The sequence below is a fragment of the Homalodisca vitripennis genome, chromosome 6 (assembly GCF_021130785.1).
Source record: "Homalodisca vitripennis isolate AUS2020 chromosome 6, UT_GWSS_2.1, whole genome shotgun sequence".
NCBI classification, from domain to species: Eukaryota; Metazoa; Arthropoda; class Insecta; order Hemiptera; family Cicadellidae; genus Homalodisca; species Homalodisca vitripennis.
In genome coordinates this window covers 101793711-101814895 of record NC_060212.1, presented here as the reverse complement: position 1 = coordinate 101814895, position 21185 = coordinate 101793711, and positions in this window count along the sequence as shown.

The following is a 21185-nucleotide window of genomic DNA, read 5'->3' as shown; positions in this document are numbered from 1 at the left end:
AAAATTCAATCAAATCATACTTCATTCCATGCAATGGAGCATAACAAAAAATAACAAGATATAATGGCGTACCCCACCTTATTACCTGGACTTTATTATACCTATAATTAATCAGGCACTGGAGCGCAGCCATCCAGAATCATGGAAGACTTGAGCAGTAGGTGATGAAACCTCTGACATGAGGAAGTGTTAGGATAACGTGTTGTGGATTTAGTCATGGGAAGAGTGGTCGATGACCGAACCAATTATACAATAGGTGCAAGTCACCCAGCATTATGTGCTGTAGTTAAGTAAGCCTTGGGCAGTTCGGCTGTTGGCATAGTTACGAAGACCGGCGCTCCTTCAATGTCCGCACAGAATGTCGGGTTGGCTCCCTCCTATCTGTCAAGTGCTCGAGTATCAAATCATCTTTGTCACTAACTTTTGTCACACTAAATTCAAAATGCACTCAAGGGTCTACTGGATCCCATTTTAAAAACACTCTTAAAAATATAAATATAGAAAAAATTGCATTTTTTTGTTTGCTTGGACTATTACTGTATGGGAGCTGTAATATATTCGTTAAAAACAATACTTACAACAGTTATGAGTTTGTTTTCACAAATTGCTGTAATTTTGACAAAATAATTTGAACTCTTTGAAAATAGCCATGTGTATGAGTTTTTTAAGTTTTAGACGCAAAATTATATACTAGCTAACAATTTATTGTATGTTAAAGCAATGTATCGATGTTTTTATTCCATCGCAATCTTATACAAAATTGCATGCAGGCAAAATTTGACTACCATTTTGATAGTGAAGGAAACAGGATTTTTTCCGGACATTTGCCATCGTTAAGTGAAACAAGAAAACAGTAACACTACGTTTTCGAGATCTGCAATCTGATCTCTTCTTCAGGTAAAGAACTAACCTAATACATAATTACAAACTAGGTTAAAATAAACAAATCTTACTAAAGCGTTGTGGCACGCCTGAGTCAGGAATCACAACCTACATGTTGTATGTCAACTTCACTAACACTAAAGACATGCACTTAATAAAAAAAAAAAAAAAATGGACTGTCGTAAATGGTTAGTAGACGAGTGAAGACATATTGTGACCTGTATTCCGTAGTTTAGTTTAATGATTGGTGTTTTGTATAGTTTTTTTTTTTTTTTATTAAGTGCATGTCTTTAGTGTTAGTGAAGTTGACATACAACATGTAGGTTGTGATTCCTGACTCAGGCGTGCCACAACGCTTTAGTAAGATTTGTTTATTTTAACCTAGTTTGTAATTATGTATTAGGTTAGTTCTTTACCTGAAGAAGAGATCAGATTGCAGATCTCGAAACGTAGTGTTACTGTTTTCTTGTTTCACTTAACGATGGCAAATGTCCGGAAAAATCCTGTTTCCTTCACAATCCTTCCATCGTCAAAAATAACCTTCAAACAAAGGATTTTGATAGTCAAATTCAAAACACTATTTATAATATTGTACCATTTTTATTGATTGGCTATTGATTAAAAAATGTATTTGTCCAATAAGGAAAATGATGTACATTATTTCTTAAGTGACCACGAAATGAAATGAAAACCGATATAATCAGATATAGAAAATGAGGAAAAACCCAACCTTTAACGACATACAGGGGTCTACTGGACCCCAAGACAAATAAAGGTCGGGGTTCAGTACAGCTGACTTTGGCAACTAAGGCAACCAGTGGTGGGACTGAAGTCTAGTAATGCCAAATAAAATTATAAATGATCAGATTCATGGGTACCGAAAATTCCCGCTACAAACTTAAACTGAGAAATATGGAAAAGAAATTTATGTGGGGTCCTGTAGACCTTAGTGTTCTCTTTGAAGTTTAAATCTCAGTCTCTAACTTTTTTAAACAGAAAACATTTTACATGATTAATGTTAACGAATTGGTCATAGGTAAACTTGTGACCTAACCGTGTAAATATCCATGTTACTGTTTAAACATTAATTCTACCGTGGATAAAAAACAATCGATTTTCATACATTTCTATCTATATAAACTAACAATATTATTATAGCAGAAATAAACTATACATATAGTTGCCGAATATAAATAATTTACATCAGTTTAAACGGTTTCACTAACATTTTGTGACCTTAAAAATAATGAGTGTAATCCTAAATTTTAAACCAATATGAAAATTTACAATTACGATTTTAAAATATTTACACTAATGACGAATATTAAAAACTTTATACGTTAAAAATATTTTAACACATTTTCCCTAATTAGTATCACGTGCGTGATATGTTGTTATGAAATGCTACTTGTAACCTATTTTAAATTATATAGACTAATAACTTTATTTCACATAAGTACTAATAGAATTTCATAAGAACTTCTAAAGGAGTTAGCCTATCCACTGAAGTAAATAGATGTTTAAAGTATTAATTACTATTAAACTAAAAACTAATGATCACATTAAATTCATCTTCCTGTTAAAAATCGACCGACAAACATGACGTCGACCCAACAAAGTATTACCTACTCATTTAAAATAGTTTTTAAGTGTAGTTATTTCTTCCTATTAAGTCGGAAGAATTTAATGAGTTTTGTGGTAAATGAAACATTAATAATTAATTTTTCCAAATTATAAAACCTCATATCTAAAACATTTCAATAAACAAATACTTTTTATATACACATTGAAATACAATGGTGTACCAGGCTGGCCACGAACTTATTTACGATATTTATAAGATACATTTTTATACCAATGATGATCTTGTTTTAGCTTTCCTTTTGCCAGTTATTGGCAACCAAAAACATTCTTATATGTATTTGATATCTCAAAACCAGTTCGACATCATTAAAACTGTTTTAAACAACAATTTAGAAAATGTTAAAAGCATTCCATAATACTATAAATTCCAGGTCTATAAGTAACTAAGTTGTGACTATTTTATAGTTTGAACAGCTCCCATAACGAACTAAATGACAGACCTCGTTAGGCAACGAGCTTAATTGAGATATTTATAAGCTCAATATTTATACATAGTTTGAACTTGTATCCGCATTGCTTTAGCCAGTTCCTGGTAACGGAAAAAGTTTTATATTATTTACATGAAAATTATATCTTATAAACTTTCAAGATAAACATTTTGAATTAAGACGAAAAGTTTATAAATGTAGTCGAGGATATTTTTTCTAAATTAATACAAGACGAAGATTTCAGGATGTTATGTTTGATGGTCACCATAGTGAAACAAAATAAGATAACTTTTTGTAAGTTTCATTACGTTTGTTCTTTTTTGGCATGTACGAAGACGTTAGACGTACGAGTTCATAGCCTTCTGTAAGAGTTACTATGAGAACAATTGCAATAGGCTGATATGTAGAGGTACGAGGAAATAAAAATTTGTTTACTTTCACTTTTCATTTTGCTTAAGATAAAAAATCAATGTATTTTTGAGTAGGAATATTTATTTAGATAGGTTTAAGATTTTTTCCTTGGAGGAACGAACTGGACTGAAGTACCATTCCTTGAGATCCACAGTTATGGATTTGATAAATAAAAACAAACATGTGGTAAATATTTATTTTGGAATTAATGGGTGGTAAATTAAAGTACATATCTTGATAAAGCGTCGCGCAGAGGATGCCAATGGTGCTGAGTGTGGCGGGGGCGACGCGCTGATAGCAATCAGTCAGCTCGTGGGTGCTGAATGCTGATCAATATTCCCCCGCAATCGCTTGAGACTTGTTGATCCCTATCAGCTACAGTTATGTCTATTCTGAACGCACGGAAAGTCGTTAAAGTGCATAACAGTCGGACTATACCTGGCGTATTGATGGCGCATCATCGTCGTCATCACTTGAGGTGTTATTTCGAGTAAGGTCTACAACTAGCGTTGTCTTTCAGAGAATGTAGCGTCTCTGCTTTGTGTCCTAAAAGGGAATCAGTATGGATAAGAGTTTAGAACCAATATTATCGACTTCCATCGCTAGGGCAGAAGCTTTGGAAACTTCTGCACTTAGACCTAGAAGGTCTGCAAGTAGTGTGTGTCTAAGAGAATGAGGTGTCTTTGTATCCTGAAACGGGTTCAGTATGCAATTGGTCGTCACCGTGCAGAAATAGAGGGCACTTTTTCAACCATACCGTTTAGGAAGAAAGTAGGAGTTTTCTGTGCCCCTCTACCAGTCAAAGCGGCACTACCACCAAATACCATCCTCCTAAGTAAACTAGATGTTTACAAAAATTAAATACTATCAATGTACTGGTGAAATTTCTCTTTTGTCTGTCTCATATTTTGCAAGAAGCTTCATTTCCATATAGGCCACATCGAGTTTGATTATGACTCATACACCACCATGGGATTTAACTGAACGTTATAGAAACCCAACTTTCCGCAGGATATCTTTAGTAGAAACTGGGTTCTCCGCTTGGGATTTTGCATTTTTCAACTTTTATTTCTACATCTAGACAAGATCAAGTTTGATGATGGTGTATGTCTCTCAATGGGATTTGGCTGATCATGAATGAAAATGATTATCCATTGAGCTGGTAAAAGTTCAGTTATCTGTCTGTCTATGGGCTAGAAAAATATCTCCTATCTCTCTTTGTCTAACTGTCCACAGGATATATGGAGAACTAGATAAGGTGTATGTTTTAAATACATGATAATTAGTCTCAAGGATTAGTTATTCGATACTTGGTCTCTCTGCATCATGTTACCCACTCAGCACAGTGATTGCACAGACAGGTGCTCACCCTTCTTCACAAAATCTGTTGGGTGTCATGAAACTCGACATTCGGACTGATAAATTACTTTAACGACAGCTTAATTCGAACAAAACCTTTACACCACGCAACCATCAACCAAAGTCCTTACATAAACAGTAAGCTCCTACGTTTTCCTTGTAACTAAAGTAATAATTTATAATACTGTTAAGGTTTACTGCAGCTTATTATTGATAGAACATAAAGTGGTGTATATTTATTCTATATTTTATTTCTAACTTACAGAAATGTGGTAAACTCTCTCCAATTCAAGGTCCTCTCCAGTGGAATACAGAATAATAGATACAGTTTTAAAACCTCTTTGTTTACCTAAGACTATAATTCCCTTGAGGCCATAAAAGAAAACAGACAATAAATTTAGTAGCTAGGATTAAGGTCATTCAGAGATTGCCTTATCATAAACGTTCACTATTCTTTTCATCGTAGAATATGTTTGATTATACGTTTCTTATTTACGTCTAAAGTGATTTACGTCATATTGTGTTCCTCAATTTAAAGTAATGCTTGAAAATCATGTATTTTTCTAACGTTAAACTCCTGTTACAAATTAATGTCTATTAATAAAATTACAGCCGTCATAAAATTATTCAATTAACTCAGGAATCCGTCATTAGCCTTAAAAGTCTCAAATAAAAGTGTCTAAACCTCAAAATACTATCATGTAAAAGCTTAAAATGTTTCATTTCCTGTTTATGGCTTAGGACATGTTTAAAACGAGTTATGCCGTAAGGTAACATATAGTTTGCAATTATGAGGTAACATTATGAGCATTGCAATTTTCCGCCCGATTATTTAATCAATACTATGTAAGACGAAAACGTGTTATTATCACGACTTTGTGAGTTCTCCTACTGATAGGGGATCTAGAAACAACGTTACAGAGAAGTGAAATTTTTAGTCATCGATGTGATTGATAGATCATTTATATACACCATTATTAATATTAATTAATGTTACATTTTCTTTGTAACAATTTAATGACAGATAATGTACTAGTTCAAAGTTTGACAGATATTTTTGAGCCCAGGAAAGGACCTAATACCCTTTATAGACTTATTATATTGTACTGGTTTTAGAAACCTGAATTTGAATTCTGTACGTAAGAGGCAAAGTCATCATTTAGATCATTTAGTGTTGCACTGTTGCCCTTGAATCGGAGGCTCCTGTTTTCCATAAGTTTCTATAGAACTTATCGTTTTGTATGAAACCAGTGACATGACAGCTGCTACTTCATGCTATGTAGGTTGGATTGTTACAAATGAGCAGTGTCCAATACTGAAGATGGATGTCTTCAGATATGGAATTTAAAATAGGTGACGATCAGCGTGCATATTTTTTAAATTCAATAGGTGAATGGATTTCAGCCATTAGTAAATTGGGCGCTGCGAAGATAGCCATGTAACAGATCCATTTGGAATGTACAATACTATCGCAGTGGAAATTGAAGCTATTCTACCGTTTTACACTTTATTTAATAGGATCTCATCTTAATTCTCTTGTAGTTAATTTAAACACTAGAAGCAGTGAGTCAGCTCACATGAAAATAAAGAAGCTGATAACAAGTGGTTAATCTAACACAACATATATATTGTCACAACATATTCTAACAAATACTGTCGTTTTACCTCCATTTAGATATATCGTTAACGATAATAATCTGGGAGGATATCAGAATTTTTGATAACATTTATATGTTGAAAATAGAACACTATGTTTCGAGGATTAGAAACTATTCTCTTATTCATGTTTAAATACTCCAAGACAAGGTTATGCAGGCAAATTTATAGTGATGGATATAGATTTGTGCTGACATAATCTTTATACCATTTTGAAGCTCTTGGGGATAGATGCTCCTAAAATAAGTCCCCAAGAGGGGAGTGAATGGGACTCTAATTCCGTAAAAGGATAACTCTAGTTTTTCTATTTCTCATCTGCAACGGGCTGGTAATTCATCTTCAGCAACAATATACGTTGCCTCCGCTTAACACATTATGGCTGCATTAGCATGAATAGGCAATACACCACTAGGAGGTGGTAGGTAAGTTTCGTCGTAAGAACTGAAACTGAGCCACTTTAAATCTCATCCAATCTTAGGGAGAAAATACTGGTAAGTTTAAAAGCAATATTCCCTTCCGCAAGACTCACATAAATGTTCGTAAATCTGGATACAATCTTAGAATTCTAATCCGTACAGGTTTGTATTTCCTAGAAAATTCATAAACAAAGCTATTGTCAAATGTTATTTATCTTTTAGTTGCCGAAAATCAATTTATATCAATGTACGTTGCATTTGAAAAATGAATGAGCGCCTAAAAATTATATTAAACCATAAATGAAATATTGAAATACAATTATTAAGCCCATTTTTGAACTTATGGTGTGTTATTTGCACCATCAATCTTGTGTCCTATCGACTATCCCCATTGTCCTATTAATAAGACTCACACAGGCCAGTGGGTCACAAGGACAGGCAGGATAAGACTTAAAATTTTATAGAATTCTTATTAAAACATATGCATAGAGGCCTCATTTGGATTAATATAAATAAGTTTAAAATATAACCTAGTTGTTATTTATGTGTTTTCATTTCCTTCCCTAGACTTTGTGTCATTGGTGTAATTCAGTTTTTTAGAACTTGAAAATATCGACACTTTCCTCCAGAGATTTCATTGCGGAAGAAGTGAATGGATTCCAGGTCAGGCTAATTGGTCTGACTACTCCAACAGTGAGGTGCCGGTCTGAGGCAGCGGCGTCAGCAGCTGCAGCACCTGTGTGCTGACGCAGCGGCACTCCACCGGTGGCACCTGCAGTGACTAACGCTAATAGGCAATAGTGTAGCGGGATCAATATAATCTTCACAACTCAGCCTTTCTCTGTGCTTTATGCTGATTGTAGTTGCACCACGGTACGACTTAGTGGCACGACAAGTCTTGCGACTTTTGCTGCTCATGTGTACGTCTAATGAACGACGTGAAGAGAATAATTTTAGAATGTGTAAATTTGGACACATTAGTACGGTAATCATTCCTTACAAATATAGGCATATGCATATCTCAAAAGTCGTTGAAATGCAAATTGCGAGATTTGGTAATATGTAGTATTTTAGCAAGGTTATTTTTTCCATATCCTGTCCCTATAAAAGGTTTTCACAGACACTCCTGTATAAACGCGTTGTGGTTGTCATAGAGTAATGGATTCCAAAAGTGTGACTGATCTCTTAATGGAATTACAGATCCCAAGGTCGAGATAATTTATTCTATTCTTATATCTATTCTTTACAATTATATACATATCCAATGGTGTTTATATGTCTTCTTGTGTCTTACTCAATCACATAAAAACTTCTGGACCGATTATGCTGAAATTCTTCATGCAGATTCTTAGTATCCCTTGTTAACATAGGGATTTTTATTTCGAAAATTCCTCCGGTCTACGCCCCACTGTTCTCTAAAATTGTGAAAAGTCCCGTCTTCGTCTCTAAAGTTGCGTTACAGCAAACAAATGTTATTAATTAAAAGCCTCTATTAAATCTAACCAATTGCTCTGTGTAAACATGAATTTAATTAATTAATTTAACCACTATTTTCAATTTATAGTCTTGAAAGCATAAAATAAGCATAGAGTAACCGCTTCTTATTTCAACAGTTTCTGCAACCGCTGTTGAGCTCAGAGCATGAAAATATCACTGCTCTTTGTTATAATCTAACCTATATAGAATGAAGTAGCAGCTGCCTTGTCACTTGTTTAATGCAAGCACGATGAGTTCTATAGAACCTTATGCAAGCAGGAGGCTCTGATTCAAGGCAAACAGCACTACTCTGGACATATAAATAACGTCTTTGCCTTTTACGTACATAATCCAAACTCGAGTTTCCAAAACCAGTAAAATCCATCCAGTCTATATAGTGGTATTTGGTCTTTTCTTGAGTTAAAACTGCCCGTCGAACTTTGAAGATTAATAATACATTTTCTGTTTGGTAAATTCTCACAAAAAAACTGTTAAATTTACGTAATACAAATGGAACATCAATCACAATGACGACTTTACAAATTTTACTTTTCTTCCTTCTGTGATTATGTTATGTTTTTTAATACCCGCGCAATATAAGGATGTAATACTGCACACACATTCCTGGAACATAAAAGTCCTAAGATATTAAGGAAAATATATAAATCCAGACGACACCTTTAATTATAGAAGCCGTGACATACAATCAGATGAACAATATCACTCACCGGCCTGCAACGGTTAACTGACTTTTGCAGCACCCGATATAATAAAGCATAAATTAATATTTCCAAACACCAACAACTATAAATCTCAACAGGAACTACAAATAAAACATGAACAACTTTATATGTTTTTCAGGAACTCGTGAAGTATTAATCATAGACACTTGAACGCTGTGAATCATTCTTCTGTCATGCTGACATGAAGTAAGTGAGCCCCATTAACCTCTATATCCAACCTTCGATCACCTCTGAACAAGCTTTTATCAATGTCAATTGAGAAAGCTCAACATGATCCAAATAGGTAGCTGCAACACCCGATCGCTAATGCGATAATGTCATTGTTATTACACGTGCTTTATTAATATAAACATGTGAGTAAGTCTCCTTAAAAGGCACTTGAGTCAAAGGGCCTCCAGCACCTAGAGGGTGTAATGGCGAGCGCACAACACACATCTGTCTATACAGCCGGGTATGCGTCACTTGAGTGATTATCATAGTTTATAATAATTATGGAACTAGAGAAAATGTCAAACATGTCATACAGGAGGTTGATATAGACGATGATGTGGGTCTTAGCACATGTTATTGACCATGTATTGTGCTACTTGCGGATATTTTTATATGTATAAATTTACTGCCTCTCGTGATAATCGTAATTTTTAAAATCCTATTTTTATTTGTCCAGACGTATGGGCTTTAAAACTGAAAAAATATTTTATTAATAGTGTAGGCCTATATTCAGTGTACTATGATTCATCTTACTAAACACTAAAAATTTCAAAATGTATAAAGAATTATGTAGAAGAATGTATATACAATACCCTGAATATCAAATTATTGTACAATTTATTAAGTAAAGGGTTTAGGGATTTGGTACTTTCGAGTATTAAATTTATAACCCTTATTCTGGGTAATATGGCTCAAACATGTTCTGATGAAAAATATTTCAACGAAAGAATAATCAAGTCCATTTAACTCTTTTTTAATATTTCATTTTCTCTGGTGCTGTCTATTCTCAAAAAACTATCAGAATAAGTAACATACAAACACATTGGGGAGGGAAGATGGGTACACTCCAAAATGAGCCCCAAAACAACAACAAACAAGCAATAACAAGAAGTGTTCTTTCCAGTAGGATTTATAAACATAATTTAGATTTGTAGTCAAACACCTTTGGCAGCGAAGTTACTGGTTCTTTGTATGTTTAATGTTAAAAAATGTTTCTTCAAGCTTTACCCACTTCTCATCATTTATTGTTTTTTTTTTCAAAAGAAATGTTTAAAAATAGGAATAAAAGAACAAAAATCAATTAAGCCTGTAAACGATCAAAAAGTAAAGACAAACTACTGAAGGAACTAGTAGTTGGATGGTCTGACAGCAATGCCTCCAGCGAAAACAAACCTCCAACGCATTTAACAAAATCTTGAAGTAATACGTTATAGCAATGTTTTCCTATATTCTTTTGCCGAATTTTGATGCAAAACCTAAATTTAATTCCAGTCTTCGATGTCAAACATCGATTAGTTAGAAAATTATTGGAAAATGAATTAATGAATATAAAAGTTAACAACCAAGAAAATTATTCGAAAATAAATTAATGGATATAACACTTTACAACCAATCCATTTTGTACAAGAAAAATTAACTACAGAAGAAAGTGGCTCAGTAATTAAAGCCTGTAGGTGTAAAATAGACCTGATCGGACTTGAAATATCAAACTGCGTTGATCCGACGGCACAGTTAGCCTTTCACCGCGGCAAAAACTGGGCGAAAAAAGCCTCGGATAAGAGAAGCGAGAGCCGCACCGCGCGACTGACTGTCGGGCTTTTGAAGGTACCTGTCTACACGATCTCTTTATTGTGGCAAGATCACCGTTACGCCGGTTACTGACAACAGTGCTTTCATATCAAATAAACAATAGGTCAAAGGTGCTTCTCACCCATCTGAGGATAAGGAATCAGAAGATTGTGTTGTGTAAAAAGACCATTTTACACAACATCACAATCAAGTGTCCTAAAACTTCTGCTGTTCTTAAATTAATTTATTACGCTCTTTTTACCTGTTGTTTCCATCAAGCAGTTTTTAATAAATTATAACAGTAAAAAAAACCCCCCTAAAAAATTATATTAAAATACATTAATAATCCATAAAAGAAGCGATGAGGGATCAGGGGGGTAATTAATTAAAGTATCTCTATATGTTTGTTATTTTAGGTATATTTTTTTTATTACTGTATGCACTTTATCTTCTCTTCTGGTTGTTATGGATTACTTTGTTGCAGATCCATTTATTGTTGTTAAGATGGAACCTGTATTTGTTAGTTTAACTTTGTTTACAGGACAATATTGTATCAAGTCTGTAATTGGAAACCGTAATAAAACATAATTATATATTTAAATTCTTAATACTCTTCAGAGAATTAAAGATATAGAAGTAAAATTAAGTTTGCAATTAAAATTACGGGACGAATCGTACTAATATACTGTTTAAATTAAGTAATTTATATAAACACCTACGAATCGTACTAATTTACTGTTTATATTAGATAATTTATATAAACACCTCGTACTTCTTAGAGGCTTAACACTTTATTAAAACTACTAAAGAAAAGTAACATGTATTTTTTTGTTTCTGAATTTCTATTATTTTCTGCATCTATGTTGGAATTTTCGTTCTTAAAACCTAACTAACAAGTTTTGTACATTTTTGGAGATTATGGTTCTTTTTTTGTAAATTCCAAATCAATAATGTTTGTAGAATACAGTTAAACTGTGTGATTAAACTTCCGTTATATTTAATAACTTAATCTTTAATTCACAGTTTTTAACACACAAAATAATACTAAGGACTTAATCTTCGCTAAACTTTGCTTAATCTTATTTTCATATTACAATTTTTCAAAAATTTACTTGATCAATCATTGTTCGAAATCATTTTTTTAACCATTATCAAATGTAAACTAAATGTAATAATAAAATATCACGAAAACAAAAAAAAACACACACACACACACACACTCACTCACTCACTCACTCACTCTCTTTTGATCTTTTTTGTCACTAAAGTGCACAGTTCATTACGTACGAACAACATAACAACATAAGCCTTTATATCTCAGTTAATCATAAAGGCTGATGAACTGAGATATAAATTGCTTATTCAAATTTAACCCACATGGTTTTAAAATCCACCCTTGATACCAAATGAAACTTCACTGACGATTACAACACTTATTAACTAGTCAGTCTCTCGCTGTAAAAGGAAGAGATCCAATGAGATCGTGTCGGACAAGGTCTTATCGAAGTTTCTTGTTCTGAAAGTATTAATTTGTCAAGTTCAAGCAAACAGGTGGTGGATTCCGTGACGTCATAGATGTGACGTGGGTAGAGGGAGGTCGGTGACGTTACCAGTCGATACGTGGGCGAGGGTGCGAGTAGACAGTGGCGCTTGTAGCGGACAAGGTAAGTACTGTTAACTCTCCCACACTATGATACAGGTAGGGTGTAGCCAAGCCCCCACATGTCGAGGGTGGTTGTAAACTTTCCTTACATGTTGTCAATAGATTCTGCTGATAAACCATTTGCATCCAGTACTGTTTATTTAAATTTATAAAAAATGGCTTCATTGTACAGGGTTGTTAAAAAAAGTCCCGTACGGGCTTGATAATTTCCGAATGATTACAGGCAAAGCAATAAAACTTAGTACGTCAATACTGCACTTATAAATCTACTTTTTGAATTAACTATCATTTTTTGTCATGTCAGGGGGATGACCCGCAAGGAGCCAGAAGGAAATCATAAATTAGAGTATAGGTCGAGTAGTATATTAAATTAAAGGTTTTTATTAGGAGAGTACAAATGCCGCAAATCAGACTTCAAAAGGTTAGCTCTTTAAATAATTACGCTGGTTAAAAGTATGAAACATTTACAATGTAACTCCTGTTCTAGATGGTTTAATACTCTTGTCTTGGCTAAAGTTGTGAGAGTTAAACTTAGTAAACGAGTACTGGACTTAAGAAATTGTTTTTACGGTATTTAGCGAATCTTCAGACACAATGGAGGATGTTCTACAAGGAGATTGGCAAAAACTTAACGAAAACATAGCTCAATATATACATTATTATAAAGGGGTTGCTTAGCAAAGATGGATGATAAAGGGAAAACCTTATATCACTTATTATGATAACAATTTCTAATTTTTATGTTGGGCTTCGGACTTTACTTTATGTATTTCTTAAATTAAACTTTAAATCGATGTAGCCTACATCTGTATCTGTTAGATGCAATATGTGTCATATATTTTAAATTATCTTTATCATATGTAAATTATTGTTGTTCGTAGATTCTACAAACTTAATTTAGTTATAACCTTCTCATTAGTTCACTACCAGATATGAATTTTTCTATAAATTACAAAATCCATTTTTAGCAGCAGTAGCGCTTTCAAAACATTTTATTTACGTCTATGACAGAACGCTGTTAAGTAACTGTCCAAGTTCCACAGTCGGGTAATCCATACCTGAAGTTGATTGAAGATCATCCCGAAATTGACACTACCCATATTTTAAAACGGATGCTCTAGTTTTCCGATAAAAATTCAATTAACAGAGTAAATACAAAATGTAACAACTTGTATAGTCTGAGTTATAAGTGAAAAAATTGTTACAGAACATGACAAAATTCATGTTCACAATCCGTCACACCACGTTCGAAATGACCACCAACAAACTGGCATACAACTGCAGTATAGTAACTGCTTTCTATGCAAACATAGGTTTTAAGGCTCTTTACACAAATGTCTCTCCGCAATAGCAGTAAACTCCTTCCTCCAGTTAATGGACATTGTTTCAGCCGATTTCTCTTATATTATACTGTCTACATGCTTAGGTGAAAGTAATAATTTTGGAAAATCTTGGGAAAAAATATATCTTCAGTTTTATAAAATATTTAGTTCTTGAGGAATATTTCTTTTATGTTGCTTCCTTATAATATTACAGAGGGAAACTAGTGAAAAGTTTGAAGGGGAAAACCGAAACAGAATAATTAAGTTGGTCTTGCTAGGACGACCTCTGACGGAAATCCTCTGAAACAGCTACGCACCAGGTTACAAAGATTCCTATCTATATCTTCTGAACTGTGACTTTGTTTACGGACATAATTAATATCAGCCCCCATAAAAAGATAGCATTATCCTTGGAGTCAATATGTGCAGATTACTAACTAACACGATTAAACGTGTCAATAAGATTGAGGGACACTATAGTACCAGAGGCACTCAGGAGGTAATTATCCATTCCGTAGGTAAACTTTTATCTCGGCATTAAGTCTAATCAAGGATACGGAGAAACCGAACGACGCTCTCCGTGTCTGAGAATTTCAAATGTGCATGCCGACCGGTTAAAGTTGTTCTCATGGAGATTATACCAGCTTTAGCGCCTCCTCAAGAGAGATATTTCTGTTATATCAAGCACCCAAGCACTCTTGATGGCGACTATGCCCATTAGCCGGATGTTTCAACTGTTAAAGAAAACTCATTATTGAATATTGCACTCAAAATTGTTTAGTTGGGCAATCTGTCCAGGGTGCATTCGTTAAATGTTTACATTCCGAGGACGTAAAATCAGGAATTTAATGATGAGCTAATTGTAAATAAAACGAACGACCTAAGAGGAAAGTAATACTAAGACGTGTATTACAATAAAGTTGCGAACCGGAGTCTTTCAACCGAATGGCGGAGAGATATTGATTACGAAGCAAGACGCAGACCGTACGGCGATTGGCCCAGCGCAGGTGTCCAAGAGTGTCAGCCTCATCACGGGGGTCTCCGGGAGCGTTTCTCCGAGCGTAGCGACCGAGCCGGGCGTCATTCATCATTACCAGAGAGCCTCGTCATCTCCTAGAGTTCCCAGGCAATCAAGTCCACCTGTGTTCTGCGCGAGAGTAGTGTGAGTGGAGAGTAGCTGCGCTGCCAACGCAAATTCCTCAGACGTTTGACACGGAAAATGTTGGCCTCAATGATGAGCGCTATATTGTACGGTATACACCATTGTACTGAATTAAATTTTTATTGAACATATGAATAAGACGACAAGCTCTGACTAGTATGTATAATTTACATAGGAAACCATTACGGTTTAGAGTGAGTTACTTGCCTATGTCGTTACCGAGTCGCATAAGGCGGGCGACTATTTACTTAAACAATTTTAAACAGAGGATCAATTTTAGTCATTCTGTCCATCCATGTGGCTAAAAACCCTTTAGTAGGAGTTTTAATTGACGAAGAGGAGTAGGACAACAAACTGGATTTGAATCCGTTGATAAGCGTTCAAATTCAACAATTAAGATTTTGCAGCAAACTGTTTTCCGAAAATTTATTAAATTTAAAACAGCTATCAGCCAAATAACCCTTTGATATTGGGCCAAAAATGGCAAAATAAGACTAAGAGAAACTGTTGCTTAAAAACTCCAAACTCAGTGACACACAGCCTACTAAAAACTTGGCTGATTTGAAACGCTCTAATTGAAACCTTTCATTTCAGCAATATATCAAAATAGAATTTCCTCCCCTTTGACTTCCTTGAAAACGACGGCGATGTGGCAAATCCGAATCAAGCCGAGATCAACTGATCCGCAAAGGGCGGTATCTGCTCAAATACCACATCAAATCAGTGGAACAAGTTTTATCACTAGTTAAGCCAGATTTGATATGATAAATGATCCAGCGAATGAGCCGTAAGGACGCGGTGTTGCAGTGATATCCTCTGATTTATCCCTCGCCGGCAGTCTGCTGGGGCCGCTCTCCTTGGTGAAGGAACGACACTGGTCTTACTTGTCTCGGGCTGGCCAACACGGTATCTGGACATTTGCTTATCCTTACATCGCCACCAAACTAAGATATACACACCTGTCGTTTTTAAAACTCATTAGATGAGGAGATGCGTTATAAACCTGGTTCATAGACCGAACACGAGTAATTCAGTGACCAAATTTTAGCCTTAAAACTTCAAGCTGAACCAAAAATAACATACAACATAAACCTTACCAGAAAACCTTATTTCCTTTGAAAACAAAACTTGTCTATTAATATTTGAAAAAATATTTTCAAAGTCAGAGGGGGCTTATTTCAAAATCTTTATAAGTATGTATAATTACATCCAGTTATTGATACCCATTAATTTTAATTACATAATAACTATATTTATTGGAGTGAATTTTAACACAGTGTCTATTCTCAGAATTTTTGAACTAAAACGTTCCCTCAGTTATGTGAGAAATCGTCTAAACGTTTTCTCAAAATATTGAACTAGGTACAGCAAATTGAGTATTCATGTATCGGTTTTAGGACCTCTACAAGCTCCTTACATTTTTATTTGACGAAATAATGAATAATAATAATGTTTTGTATTAATAATAATTGATTTACTGTACTTTAAATCTTTAATCTACATTTTCAAGGATTACAATAATTACACGTACAATATAATATGTTAAGGACTGAAAGTTCTATTCAGTGTTATGGATCAGATACCAGGATACTATATACATCGGATACATAAACATGAATGACAGAATTCCAGTCACTTTTTTATTCATATACTCTAACTATTAAACTCAGACAGAAAAGACTTGAAAGTCTCTTTTTCCAGTAATAACAACTACTAGCTTCAGTGGAGTCTAAAGTGGACCTCACACCTAACACTAACCTCTCTGTGCTCACACAAGTCCGTACTTCTTCTCACCTGTTTGTTTGTTTGTTTGGTCGGTTGCCAACGGCAGTGGACGACGATATATTTGAATCTGTATCGGCAGTAATGAGGGGCGGTCGGTCCGGTCCATCCGGCATTGAAAATCTGTCCGGGTTATTTATTGTTCGCACTTAACATCAAGGTTATATCGTCGTTTACAGGTAAATTTGCCACCCAGGATCAACTAAAATCCGCCGCTTCAAGAGTGGTGTCATTTCCAAGAGGATTTTCCTTGAATCCTCCCGCGACTGCTTATTTGAGATGGGATTTATTCCACACAAAAATGTACCTCCGTATCTAACGATTTGTGTATAAAATTCAATTTTGAATTGTCAATCACTTCCAAGTAGCTTTCGACTACTTTTTAGTTTTTTATTCAGTTACAAGTTGTAAAAGTGGTTAAAATTCTGGAAGTAACAAAAGAATATTAAACATTACCTAAAAATATTTATATTAAAAATAAAAAAATCATATTAAAAAATCATTGACAATTTATATTTTGGGGTTTCTTTAGTTACTGCTTGGTCTTCACTGTTTTTATTTATTCATTTTACGAATTGCACACAGAAACTGCAAACAAACTAAAAATATATGTCATTATATCAGTAGCCTACATGAATCATATCTTTCGTTAAGTTAATAGGTTAAATATACCGACCAGTAAATGCTAGGATTTTGTGGTCTGGCAATAGATATGTATATACTTGTGTTCCACTTTATGTTTTTGGTTTTGTCAGATAGATTTTACTATATTCACGTCGGACATTTCGTTATTTTTCCTCTATTGTTTGCTGCAGTTTTCCTTTATTCAATCTTCGAATTACTTTGCACTGATTAGTTTGCATACATCTCAATAAAATCTTGTTAATGCAATTAAGTGCTAATCTGCTAGACGTTACTGAATGTTACGCAATGTCGGTCTTACAATCTTGATATATTTTGTTTTATTGTAACATTGATTTCTCGAAAGTAAATAATTCCATAATTTTAGTCTGTATCCGGCATTGGTCCACAGGTATTTCTCTAGATTATTTTGTGCGATTTCTTATTAATTAAATATAAATATAAAAACAGGTGTATAACAGTAGCCGGTTGGATAAAAATCTAATAAAAAGAGTTCATCATAATGCCGTTTTGATCATGTACTAGTTAGCATAAATAGTTTAAAACTGCGAATCTCACTTCACCATATTTTTAAATTAGTTTTCAGCTAAGGTACCCAATAGTTCTTTTTTATTTAGAATGAAGCTTTTAAGGGAAGCAAACGTAATTGACCACGTTTCTGACAAAAACTGCCAGGACTGTGACATTATCAGCACATGTATCGCCAAAATAACTATGCCGCAAATCAGTTATGTTCCCCATTAGTTGAGCGAAAATCTTTTAGAGACGTCTGACTACCATTAGTATTGTGCTGATGGGTCGACAGCCACCTGGTTAACAAAATCTCGTTACTTGTAGTATTGAAACAGAACTGCTAACCAGAGGATGTTCAGGTTTGTATCATAACCTAGAACAAGATCGGGTAAAACGCTCTTTATCAGATCGGAAACATTTCACTGTAACCCTCTTGTGAGCCCTAAACTACTGGAGAGTTGGCAGGTCAGTTTTAAGACTGATAAAAGATAACAGGATTTACAAAAAACGTTTAAGAGGAGACGATTTGATCGCAACTTGGCCAGACTTAATATTCTTGTACTTATCATTTACCGAGTATTCTTAATTAGTAAGTCGTATTTATTATCTTACAAACGTGAAAATTTCTTCAGAATTTTTGAAACGCAAAATCAGAAATTCGAGCAAACTATCTACTAGTTGTTTTCGCCCTTATAAAAGGTTATGGGGAAGAGAGGATTTTTAAGTCATAATTTCACCTCTATAAAAATAAAGAGTTGCAGTTAGGGGCACCTAAACAGGAAGCATCTTCCGTACCGTATTAATGAAAGAAGCATCCCTACGAGAGTTGTTTAAGTGCTAGGATTTGCAAATACACTTTTTTAACTAACAGATAATTTTAGTTAAATAAGTTAGTTTGCGTTTCAATAGCAAAAATATTGACTGTTGCCAATATTTCAAATGTTATGATGACCACCTAGTATTGCTGAAAAGTATCAAAATGAGGTGTGGCAGTACTCGTGAGACACTTTTCCACCGATAGAACCATTTGAATAAGATTTTTAAGCAATCGGAATCAAATTTCAATCAAAAGAAAAAAATAGTATAAAAATCAAATACGAAGCCATTTTGACTGATCTGACGAATCGTAAACACTACTATGTAATTAAAAATGTAAGAAAACGATTGTTTTGCCTAGATGGGGAATGGATGCCAAACGCATTGACGTTAAAAATTCCCCATTAGTACCTTCCGTCGAAGGTACTAATGGGGAATTTTAACGTCAATGCGTTTGGCATCCATTCCCCATCTAGAAAACGATTGTTTTGCCTGTCTGTCAGTCAAGTTAGGATATAATGATATTTTTCAACTCCTGGAGCTAAGGGCTTCGCTAACGCTCAGCTAACAACAAAACAGGTGTGACCGAGTAATTCGTTCATGTTTATTACAGGCCTAGAATGAAAAATTGATGAAACATGTTAATTCACATCATGGTTTGAAATTAATTTCAGGTAATTTTTAATACTGGTAATAAAATTCTGGATAAACTAGTTATCGGACTTGGAGACTGAATAATGCAACATCGTTTAGCCTACTTTATCTGTGTAGTAGCATTATTTAGGTTATTAATTTAATTGATTATTATTGTGTGTAAACGATAAGTAAATAACGAATATAGGTAATTTCTGTAGTTCAGCTATTGTGTACAAAAGTCGACTATTACCACTACTGTATTTTGGCTGATCATACTTGAATACCTGAAATCTAAACGGAGACCCAAGACTGGAGGAAGATAATTTAGTGATATGATGCAAATATACCAGGCCTGGTAAAACCGCTTCTCCACGTTGCGATCGCATGTTGATCGCCTAGTTTGATCGGATCTGTAAAGAAGTATTAATTAAAAGTACACAGTAAGAAGACAGCTGGCGAAATCGGCCGTCGTATCCGCGGCTGTCAAGTCAGAGAGCAGTGCAAGTGTCGGCCTCATCATGTACTCTGGGTTTCTCCGAGTGTAGCGAGCGAGTCGTGTGTCATTCATAATTACAGAATAGCCTCGTCATAGCCCTGCCTATCCGAGATTGTCGCAATTAATGCTATCATACCTGAAATGCAACTCAAGGGCGATACGATTTTGTAAAAGGAACAACAGAATTTGTGCAAAGAAAAGAATACAAACCTTTATTATTTGTTTGATTTGTGGTGAAGTACACAAAGTACGAAGTGCAGTATTTCTTCTCTATTAATGATTTATGTGTTTTTTCAAAACTGAACTTTTGTAATAAGCTTAACTTTGTGATGTCAAATATTTTTCTACAATTCAGTTATCGGACATACTTGTTTTGACTCAATTAGCCCAAAGTATGACTATTTTCGAGCTAATTTTAATGAACTTTTACAATACTTTACATTTTTAATTTTTATCTTATTTGAAGAATTTGTAAATTAAGTTTGCTTGTACGATCACAAAATAACTTATGTTTCTAGTAATATTTTACTGTCAATATCCAACGGTTAATATTTATCATGTAATTTTATTTGTAATGTGCATAAGTAAATTTTCATCTATAAGATTATCTTGTAGGAACAAACGCGGATTATCTTTGTCTTGTAGTCAAAGATTACTCCTGGTGGTGCTGGTAAAGGAACATGAAGGAAAGTGACATTAACGGAACCATTGATGCTAGGTTGAAGAACGAGGTGTTAAATCTGTATATTATATATCATTTTATACTCTTCTTCAGCAATGCAGCGGTTTTCTATCCTAAAAATGTTCATTTGAAAGAAATTCACTCTAGCCAGCATAGTTATTGTTATTTAATCCTTGAAAAATCTGTTACCAATAAAAACTATAAAAGTTTCTTATGTAAACAGTTAAGCAGTTAAAATAATCATTAGCATACTGTAATATGGCAGTGCAATGTCGTTTGGCGGGAGTACAATGTAACGTAGTCTATTTATGGTACAGAGATCAATTATATGATTAATCTATTCTAGATCGAACCACTAGGACTGTGTTAATACTGTGTACACGTTTTATTGATAGTAATAAATTTATTACGGCTCAAGTCCTTATTGTGGCGAATATTAGAATATTAATGTGTTATAAATAGAGGAGATCAATATTCATGTATTCAAATCAGAAGGTGCTCCATATGTCATGACAATTAAAGAGTTAATTTATAAAATCTGATCGAATAAGTTAAATATAAACGGTGCATTATTGTAGCCAGATAAAACCAATACACACTTGCGAACAATACGCAATAGTGAAATAAATTAATTTAATATTTTACACTTAGTTTTCCTTTTTTTTTAAACAATTAGT